Genomic DNA, 11,584 nt, shown 5'->3' on the forward strand with positions numbered 1-11,584 from the left:
ATGAAGAAGGCAACACTGAACACGTCACAGATTATGTCATGTATTGGAAGAGAAAGGACTTACTTAAATGGGAGAAAAATAGTAAGAAATGGGAGGGGGATGGAAAAAGGGACGTTGTGAAATATCCACATTAATTTCACATATTTCTCTCAAAAGTGATTTTGTTTCATAAAATGAACACAAATTTCTATGAAACAGGCTACAAACAAGTGAAATTCTAATTCTGTACCCAGAGGTTGAGAAATGGTAAGCATGGCCATATGTGCTGAGATCATTCTTCCACAAACACTCTAGTCTTTGGCAAACACTGCTAATCATTCTCTGGATTTTCAGCATAGAATTTAAGTAAAATCAATCAATTCAGATTGGCAGGGAGATCAAAATATTTGCCATCCCCAGGCTAGTCTGTTGAAGTCCTTTTCCACCTATTTACATGGACGTACTAAAATTCAGTATCGCTTTGGGCTGTGGGAAAGATGGTGCCATATACTTCAAAACCCAAAAAGGAAATTCAGCTTGGTTTTTTTAAGTGAAAAGTATTCCACAGTCATCAACCTGCCCTTCCACAGGCTGCTATGCTCAGAGCTGTCAGATCTGTGAAAACCGGGATGGATATAGGATCTCAAGAGCAGAAGGGTAGCAAGATGACTTGGAGAGTGGAAGAATTTTCCCCAGGGCATTTTAGCCTGAATTAGCTGTGTTAGTTATATCATAGTAAGTCCAGAATCCAGCCTCACCTGTGTAAGAACCAGATGACCCTGCTCCAGAGACTGGGCACAGACTGAGGTGTCAGAAGTGCTGAGCCGGAAAGTCCTCCCATAGGTGGGGAAACCCATGATGAGCTTCTCTGAAGGGACCCCACTGTCTCTCCAGGGCTTCATGGCATATTCCTGCAGAAGGCAACACATACATTATTCTTCACCAACGTTTGTTCCATATGATTAACAAAGTCTAGCTAATTGTCCCCCAAAGAGAAACCCTGTTTTCCAAAAACCAAGGCTCCCAATCCCTTCCCCATCTCCCTTCTGCATATGATTTGTGTCTTTTCTTTCTTACACAGTTGCAATAACACATGTCACCTCCATCCTTGTTTCCTACATGCAGGAAAATGTTGTGTCCTGTACATGTGCCCCAGCCACCATGGAAGTCATAGGTCATCACCCTGATGGGATCAAGGAGCTTGGAGCAAGAGATTTTGAGCCATCAAGATCCTGGGAGCATTTTCTTATAGACAATTTAAGAGCAAGAAATGGTAGCTGTGGAAATTCATGATGTCAAGTAGATGTCCATATGGCCCCACTAATGTGGCTTCCTTGGTGTCTCCAGGGAGCAGATTATCTTCTGTGACTCCCATAGGGCTAGACAGAAAGTCTCCTTTACTTCCTTGAAAGATTAAGGGCAAACCCAGAGAAGAGGGAAGGATATGTTGTTAGAAGAGTGTGTTTTAGAAACACACATCTCCAGGGCCATGGTAAGCACAAGTGAGTAGCTTTGTCAATAATAGTTTTCCTGATTTTACAACCTTTTCCAAAAGGAACTGCTAATGAGAATTTCTATTACATATAAGGATTTGCCAAGGTCTTGAATCTTGTACCTCTTTTCCCCAACACCCATCACAGTGGCAATTTAAAGGAGTCAGCTCTTTGCATTAATTCCCCAAACTTCTTTGGCAATTGAAGGTACCAGCTTTCTCAACATTATGTTTACATAACTACTTGGGATGCTCTCCACCAAAAAGTTTATGAATCTCTGCTCTAGGATTTGGGGGCCCTGGGAAGTTCATCACACTCACTTCCCAACCTCTGCAATTTCATATCATGTGTCAATGGTCCCTTTGCCAGCAGATACAGCTGCTGTGATCAGTAGTCTTGGGTATCCTGTTTCCTTAGCCTCTTCTTCAAAAGCCTGTAGCATTTCCTGGAGAGAACAAAGGGTGAATTTTTGCGGTTGTCTTCATTATCTCTGTCCAATAGTATGTACATTTGGGGCTGCTTTCCAGCTTATAGCAATTCCCTTATTTCTGGAAATAACCCCTGAAATATAGGGATAGGTTCTGGCAAGGTGTAACTTAGACCAAAGAGATACAAGGACACTAACAGTCCTTGAATCCAAGTCACATTTAATGACAATTCTAAAGAAAAAGCCCAGGAACTCCTGGCAGAGGGTCTAGGAGCTATCTTGCCTGCTGTGACTTCACTTTCCCTTTTAAAGCTCTAGTCTCTCAATTTTTAATAGTCATGCCTCTTTCCTGCCTTCAGTCCTTTTCTGTTACCACTTCCTTAGAAAATTCTTCTTCCTATCTTTTGTATGCCTGGCTCCTTTTAACTCTTCATATTGCAGCTGAAATATCACTTCCTCTGAGAAGGCCCCCCGCCCCGACCATCCAATTTGCTGCTATCACTGCTGTTATCACCATTTGCAATTATTTGATTTTTTCTTTTTTCATTTTATTTGTCTTTCTTTTCTTTTTTTTCCCCCTCTGTATCCTCCACTATGCTGTAACCCCCCAAGAGCAGGGATCATGCTTGTCTTGTTCACTGCTCTGTCTCTAGTGAAAAGCACAATGTCTGGATCACAGTAGATGCTTAATAAATACTTACTGAACAAATGATATAACAAATGGTTCCACCTCCTCAACTCAAGAATGTCCTCCCTGGGTTCCTTCAGATACCAGTATCCTTTCAATAAATCCTCTTTTGGCTTGAGTTAGCTAGAGTCTGTTTCTGTTGCCTGCAAACCACAAACACCTTCACTAGTGTACTTCCGAGGGCAGCATCCTTTGCTATCTCCAGGAAATGCAACTCTCACAGAAAATCTACTAAGGTACCAGCCTCTCTACAAGAAGACACAGAGCTAGTGCTTCATTCCCACCTTAATCAAGATGGTAAATCGCTGTTTGTCCTCAGGTGGGAGGGATATTTCCTGGGATATTCTATATCCCCTGGATATTCTATACCCAAGTCAGTGCCATCAAATCCATGTTGACGAAGGAAGTCAATGACAGAACAGATGAAGATTTTGCTTTTGACAGCTGTGGAGACCATGATGGTGAATCTAGGCAGAGAGTTTGTCTGTATTAACATTACAGATCCAGGAATCCTCCCCACACCATCCTAATATTAATTTTTAATTTGCATTTTATAATAACCCCTGTTGGATTTTTACATTTAAGATGAACTCAAAAATGTTAATGTTAATTAATGGATGAATATTTTTAATTTAAACTTTTTTTTCTTTGGTGTACCCATTGAATAGTATTTTTCTACTTATTCATAAGATCAAAGGTACATGTACATTTTCTTGTTTAGTGAGATCTTTCAGGGGCAGTGGTTTAGATAACTATATTTCTTTGATTCTATGATGTTTGTTTTTTATATTTACTGTTCCCAAATTAAGATGTGATTTACAATCTGTGAATACATTTAATGAGACACTTCTGACACCACAAAGAATATGCTATTAAATATTTTCTGAATCCTGTATTTGAAGGTGCCTTAATATCTAGAAAATTTAGCTCCTCTGCCATAGTCAGCAGTTTTATAGTCTATAAACACATGTTTATACACCCTCAGAGGGGAGATCAAGATGACGAAGTGAGAGGACGTGGAGCTCACCTCCCACCATGAACATATCAAAAACACATCTACATGTGGAGCAATTCTCACTGAAAACAAACTGGAGAATGGCAGAATGACTCTTATACAACCAAGGCTGTAAGAAAGATCCACATGTAATCAGGTAGGAAGGGAAGAGAAGTGATCAGGTCAGGACCTGCAACCCTGGGAGGGGACACAGAAGAGGAGGAGGATTATGTGGGCTCAGAGATCCTCCCTGGTGGGCCACATATTGGACGTCCCAGCCCTGGGGTCCAACACCAGGAGGAAAAGTCCCCTTAGGTGCTTTGAAAACTAGTGGGACTGGCAAGGAGCTATAAGAAACCTAGACTCCACTCTTGAAGAGTGTACACATACTTGCTAATCCTCAAAACAAGGCGGAGGAAGCAGATTGAAACTGCCTGGGACTCTGACCGGTTTCCCACCACTGCCCCAGTGCGTGCCCCAGCTTCAGTAGAGCACCCGCTCTGGCTCCTCTTTCTCTGTAGTGCAGTTCCACAGTAGGGCCAGAGCTGCTATGGCCCAGCGGACCGTGTAGTTGTGAGGGAGGTGGCTGGCTTGGACCCAGAAGGCATCTCAACAGGTCAAGGGCAACCATTGCTGGAGCCTAAGGAGGCAGTGGATCAGGATCAGTCTGGGATGCTGACTGATGCTGGGACCACAGCAGCCTGCGCCCCAACCCACACTGGGGTTCTAGTCCTGACATCACGAAAGGAGAAGGAAATGAAGACTTGGAAAGAAGGAGGGAAAAAGGAGTAATGATCAGGAAAACTGGAGTGTGGATAGGAGGCTGTGTTACTCCTTACCTAATTGTACCTGCAGCAGAAGAGCCAAGTCTGAAACAAACAAAGAAACAAAATACAAAAACAAGGAGTCCTCAAATGGGCTTCCCAATTAGGACCTGCTGCTACCCAGGAGACTTCCAGGATGTCAAGGGCCCAAAGGCCTTTGGATTTATCAGTGGCCTTTCAGAGCCCAAGGCATTGGGGTGGGGGGGTGGTATGTAGAAGCCTCACTGAAACAGAAGCCTGCCCTCCTCTCCATTCCCAGAGACACCACATTACCTGTGGGAAGGAAAAAGGGCAAAAAGAGTAGGAGACTCACAGGCCCAGAGCAGCATCCTTCCCACCATGCCTACACACTGGCCACCTTGGGCAGCCTCTTCGCACAGTCCTTATGTAAAGAGGAGACCCCTTTTATCATTCTGAGAACAGCACAGCTGCCACCTTATGATCACAGATGCCCGAGGCTGTCACATTCATATCTCCACCCATCCCATCTCATCCCAGATTCATGAGAATCTAAGGGGAAGAGAATCCCAGGAGAGTTCCCTCACTAGCCCAGGCCTGGCTACTTTGAAAGAACTGCTTACAATTGGAAGCCTTAGCTTAGCACTGAGGCCAAGTCTCCCTGGGGATGTGGAAGCCCAGGGAAGGAATTAAGGGCACAATACTGGAGTGAGGGTCCCAAGGTAAAAGCCGAGAACCAGGAAAACACATTGCAGGGGGCGGTTATTTGCGATATTGAGTATTCATTTAAGGCATGTAATTTTCCTCCTATAGGGCCATTTAAGGCCAGTGGCAAGGGTCCTGGAAGGAACCTGGTTCAGGGAAGGATTAGCCCTGCTCATCTTCTCCCTCTTGTTCCATAGTGATTTTACTGCCATAGTTCTGGAGGGAAAGGACAGGGGCAGACATAGGATGCTGCAGCTGCCAGCTCTCCCCCCTTATTCCAGCCCAGGGAAAAGATGGAAAGAAAGCAGCTGCTGCCAGAGAAACATGGACCTTGTATCTCCACCCCCTCCTCCTCATTCTTGGAGGGATGGTGGTATTAGGGTATAAGGAACATTGTGTCCTATTTTTGCTAGAGCTTGACTCCTTAGGAAAAACAGATGAGGTTTAGAGGTGTGGGGGAAGGAGGGAGAGGTGTGCCTGGGAGAGTAGTCAGTGCTACAAGGCAGGCAGGAGTTACAGAGGTCAAGGCCTGTTTTATCTCACCTGATGTCCCAAGGCCATAGATTTGCCACTGCCAGCAGCCACATCCCTCAAACCTGGGCCTAAGCCAGTCCGGCAGATAAGAGTGGGCACAGGTGGAGGGGCAGCTGCCAGCCTTAGCCTTAAAGCAGGTCCTCAGGTTGAGCCAAGGATTTCTTCAGTGTATCTAGCCTCCTTTAAGTTTTCTCGAGTTCATCTTTGGATCCCTGGAAGTTGACACAGACTAGGCATTTGATACAAGTTGGTTGAATAAATGGATGTCTCTTCTTCAACAGTTCTGGTGTTGGGCAATCTCATGGCCAAATATCAACAACCAAGCTATTCCTGACTCTATTCGTTATCTATTGCTGTATAACAAATTATCTCCAAACTTAGCCACTTAAAACAATAAGAAATATGTATTATTTCATATAGAGTCTATAATTCAGGAGCAGCTTGGCTGAGTGGTTCTGGATTGGGTTCTTTCTTGAGGACTGCAGGCTGCAGTCAAGATGTGGACTGGAGCAGTTACTGAAGGCTTGACTGCGTCTGAAGGATCCATTCCTAAAATGACTCACTCACATGGCTAGCAAGCTGGCGCTGGCTGTTGGCAGGAGGTCTCGTTACCTCCTTGTGGGCCTCTCTTTAGGGCTGGGGGAATATCAGCTGATTCTCCCAGGGTAAATGAACCAAGAAAGAGCATGACGGAAGTCCCACTCCAACGTATCCACAGTGTCCTTATTGGTTACACAGGCCAGTCTTATCAGTGTGGGAGGGAATGATACAAGGGTATGAAGACAAGGAGGCAAGAATCACTGAAAGGCAATTTGGAAGCCTTATTCCAAATTTTTAAAGAAATATTTTCTTGACCACTTTCACTAGTGTATTTTTCTTGATTAACCTGATAATCAGTTTATCCAATTAAAAAACACACACACACAGCTCTGGGATTTTTACATTGTGATACATTTAGAAATTACTATGTGAAAATTGACAAATTTATAATGTTGAGTTTTCCCATATAGGTATATGATTTATTCTGATGGATTAGAAAAGCCATGAAGAAAAGAAATTTATATATCTTATTTGCTTCTGATCCCCAGGGCCCAGCAGAATCCTGGGAAATAATAGATGCTCAATACATATATGCTTATTCTTTATCTCTATCAGGTTTAGTTGAAATGTAAATAAATTGAAAAGATTTTTCTAGGCTCTGGAAGTTCTTAATTCTTTCTTAAATGTTTGAGGGCTGTCTGGGCCTGGTAGCTTTGGGGGGTAATTTTTAATAGCACTTTCAACATCTTCCAAGGTTATTGGTTAGTTTAAGTTTTCTACCTCTTTTTATGTCAATTTGATTAGTTCATGTTTCCCTACAACTTATTCATCTAAATCTTTTAGTTTATTATTATTTGAATCATCTTTTTATCAATGGTAATCTCTGGAAAGAAAACAACGTACTGATTCCACATTCAGATAAGTCTAAAGTGAGCTCTTCACTAGAATAGTAGAGGGATCAATACCCTAAACATACAAAATTAGAAAAGTCTTCTCTTCTTAAAGCCAAATCAAGCTAGATTAGAGGTAGGAGGACGCTTTTCACCAAAGATTAGAGCAGAGTTGCAGATTACTACAGGATTCTTTGCTCAAAGTGAAAAGAATGTTAGTTTTATTCCTTTCACTAGATAGACTGGAAAAAATATATAGTCTTGAAATATTTGGTATTTAGTTTCTTTGCTGAGTTACACAGCAATAGCTGTTTCTTGATGGGCAAAATGAATTAGTCTCAAGTTCACCATAGCAAGGCAGTAATTTTGTATATAACATACTGACAGTTGGAAAAGTGCATATTTTCTAGGGTTTTGTTCAGTAATTTACCTCAAAAGCCCATCTCAAATTCTCAGATGAGAAATTATTGAACGTTAGAAACCATAAGTTGTCTTGATGTTCAAGGTACTGACTCTCATGGTACATCATTTAAATTGTAATATCCTATGCCTAGGTGAAATGGTTCATGGGCCCTGGCCTACTCTAAATAGGATGACCATCCATCCCACGTTTCTGTGGACTCTATAGGGTTATACTATTATTCACTCAAAAATGTCCCAGTACTGATACATTTACAACATGAATACTACAATTCCGTGCATATGAATATCCTGAAGAGACAAATGTGTAGACACAGAAAGCAGATTAGTGTTGCCTGGGGCTGAGCAGGAATGGGGAGTGACTGCAAACGGGTTGTTTGAGGAATTTTTTTTTTTTTTTTTTTTTTTTTTTGGCCACACTGCGCAGGATGTGGGATCTCAGTTCCCCTACCAGGGATCAAACCCACGCCCCCTGCAGTGGAAGCGTGGAGTCTTACCCACTGGACCATCAGGAAAGTTCCCTGAGAGATCTTTCTAGGATGATGAAAATGTTCTAAAATTGATTTGTGCTGACAGGTCTGTAAATTTTACAAAAATCTTTGAATCGTAATATGAGTGAAATTGTAAAATTGTATTGTTAAAATGAGTAAAGTTCATGGTATGTAAACTATACCTCAATAAAGTTGTTTTTAGAGAAGGGGAAAAAAGTATCCCAGGTTGGGAAGTAAAACATATGGCCACCCTTGCTAGAATTTTTAATTTTTCTCTGCAAAAATAAATTTAAATCCCCACAGCAGGAATCATGCCTCGTGCCTCTGCTTCCTAGAGAATCAGTAAGTGCACCAATGTGTATGGAAGTATAGTTTCTTTGGTTCAAGGTGTTTCTCTAATTACCTGGTGTCTAAAGCCCCAGCAGAGACTTGAGCTTGAAGATCAGAGGGTATAAACCCTCACTGCAGAAGTTTCCCAAGAAGTCATCTAAGCCAAGATCCCAAACCATGGCACCATCCATCAAACCCATTGGCTTTCAGAAACTTCATTTGTGATACGAGTGTCATCTATCAACCTAGCACAAAGTCTCTTAAAACACTATAAAATTATTGAAAGCATTATGCAATACCTTTGTAAAAAGAAAATATAAAGAAAAACATCATCATATCACTGTAAAATAACTCATCACTTTTGCATGTTAATCACAGTCTTCATGCACCCACCATCATTATTTACAAGGTCACCATCACGCATAAAAACCATCTCTATCCAGTTTTTTATCTTTGTTTTCACTTTGGATGACAAATAAACATTTCTCATATTTCTGCTTAATCTTTATACTTATTTTTAATGATTTAAAATACTTTTTCATGTTTATGAAATATAATTTAATACACCATTATTCATTCTTGTGATGTTTTACAATCATAAGCAAGACTCTGAGAAATACCTTAATACATAAATGCTTTGATCATATTGTCTTTCCAAAAATACCCAAGAATTGAAATTGGAGGCTAAAGAGTATACATATTTACACAATTCCTGTTATATACAGCCATATTGTTTTCCAAAAGAGGAAGCCAACCGAACCCTATACAAGAGGCTCTTGGAATGACAAGTGTTCTTACAAACTGGGAGTCTGTTAAGGTGTGGTGAATAGAGGATAAGTTTGGAATTATTCAGACCTGTAAACCAAATCCCAGTACACCATTTACTATATGTCCTCCAAAAGTAAATTAACCTCTCTTTGCATCAATTTCCTTATTAGAAAATGAAAATTATAATACATATTTCATAATAATAACACTTCCATTTGTTGAGCATACATTCATCATGCACTCTTCATGTAATCCAGCCTCTAGGCTTATTATAAGAATTAAATGGAATATCATATGTAAAAAAGCTAGCACATTGTAGATAATCAATAACATGTAGATTTCCTTCTCTTTCCATGGAATAAGAATAAATTTTGTCATAATCTCAAAAAAGAACTCTCTAAGCAGAGAGAGCTTTGTCTTCAGTTACGTTTATGGAGTGCCAGCAGCCTCCACCAAGCATGCAGACATGGTCCTGAGGCCAGGATTTTATTGTCAAGTGCACCTACAGGCACCATCAAGTCCCCTTTTAGTCGCCAATGAATCGTCAAGGTCTGAGAGACTGAGGCTACCCGCTTCTCACACACTTGCATTAGTGGTAATAGGGTTGATTATGGTTAGCTTTACCGTCTCCTTCTTAAAAGTTATGCCAGCAAAATTATTGGGCCCTCTGTGACCCCCCATCCACGCCATGGCAAAGGTTTGGCACTTTTGTTACCCTGCTCATCAATATAAGGGGTAATGTTCCTCCTCTTGGGCAGCTTTAATTCTATCTCCTCTCTTATGAACAAAGGGGTATGAACACTCAGAACCTCCTTCCTGCTGCCCCAGGCCAATCTCATCTTCCTTTGTCTTACCTTTGTTTACTCTTCTCTAAACTTATCAAAGGAGGGAGGACAGAGGTAGAAAGGCAAGGCCGAACATGCAGTTAGAGATAAAAGAGTTGGTCGGGGTTGGTGAAGAAAAAACAAATATTCCAGTTTCAATTTCTTCTCTACCACAACCCCTGGATTTGATTACAAAGAACCAGAAGTTAGCGTGTTTATTTGTAAAAGTCTTTTAGGTATTAGTGTATATGTGTGTCTGTGTACATGTCTAAGAAGGTAAATGTCAGTGATTCATGTTCATGTATTTTATATATATTATATATGTGTTATATAAATTATATATAGTCCATAAACATGAATCCTGACATATATGTAAATCATTGATTTCTTTTTTAATTTTTAAATTTTATTTTATTTATTTTTTTATACAGCAGGTTATTAGTCATCAATTTTATACACATCAGTGCATACATGTCAATCCGAATCACCCAATTCATCACACCACCATCCCCACCCCCCATGGCTTACACCCCCTTGGTGTCCATATGCTTGTTCTCTACATCTGTGTCTCAACTTCTGCCCTGCAAACCGGTTCATCTGTACCATTTTTTTAGGATCCACATACATGTGTTAATATACGATATTTGTTTTTCTCTTTCTGACTTACTTCACTCATTGAAGTTTGGATTTGCATTTCTCTAATAATTAGTGATGTTGAGCAGGTTTTCATGTGCTTCTTGGCCATCTGTATGTCTTCTTTGGAGAAATGTCTATTTAGGTCTTCTGCCCATTTTTGGATTGCGTTGTTTGTTTCTTTAGTATTGAGCTGCATGAACTGTTTATATATTTTGGAGATAAATCCTTTGTCCGTTGATTCGTTTGCAAATATTTTCTCCCTTTCTGAGGGTTGTCTTTTCGTCTTCTTTATTGTTTCCTTTGCTGTGCAAAAGGTTTGAAGTTTCATTAGGTCCCATTTGTTTATTTTGTTTTCATTTCCTTTACTCTAGGAGGTGGATCAAAAAAGATATTGCTGAGATTTATGTCAAAGAGTGTTCTTCCTATGTTTTCTTCTAAGAGTTTTATAGTGTCCGGTCTTACATTTAGGTCTCAAATCCATTTTGAGTTCATTTTTGTGTATGGTGTTAGGGAGTGTTCTAATTTCATTCTTTTACATGTAGCTGTTCAGTTTTTCCAGCACCACTTATTGAAGAGACTGTCTTTTCTCCATTGTGTATCCTTGCCTCCTTTGTCATAGATTAGTTGACCATAGGTGCGTGGGTTTATCTGTCGGCTTTCTATCTTGCTCCATTGATCTATGTTTCTGTTTTTGTGCCAGTACCATATTGTCTTGATTACTGTAGCTTTCTAGTATAGTCTGAAGTGAAGGAGTCTGATTCCTCTCACTCCATTTTATTCCCTCAAGACTGCTTTTGCTATTCGGGGTCTTTTGTGTCTCCATACAAATTTTAAGATTTTTTTGTTCTAGTTCCATAAAAACTGCCATTGGTAATTTGATAGGGATTGCATTGAATCTGTAGATTGCTTTGGGTAGTATAGTCATTTTCACAATATTGATTCTTCCAATCCAAGAACATGGTATTTCTCTCCATCTGTTGGTATCATCTTTAATTTCTTTCATCAGTGTCTTATAGTTTTCTGCATACAGGTCTTTTGTCTCCCTAGGTAGGCTTATTCCTAGGTATTTTATTCTTTTTGTTG

Source organism: Balaenoptera musculus, chromosome 1 (genome assembly GCF_009873245.2).
Source record: "Balaenoptera musculus isolate JJ_BM4_2016_0621 chromosome 1, mBalMus1.pri.v3, whole genome shotgun sequence".
Taxonomy (NCBI): Eukaryota; Metazoa; Chordata; class Mammalia; order Artiodactyla; family Balaenopteridae; genus Balaenoptera; species Balaenoptera musculus.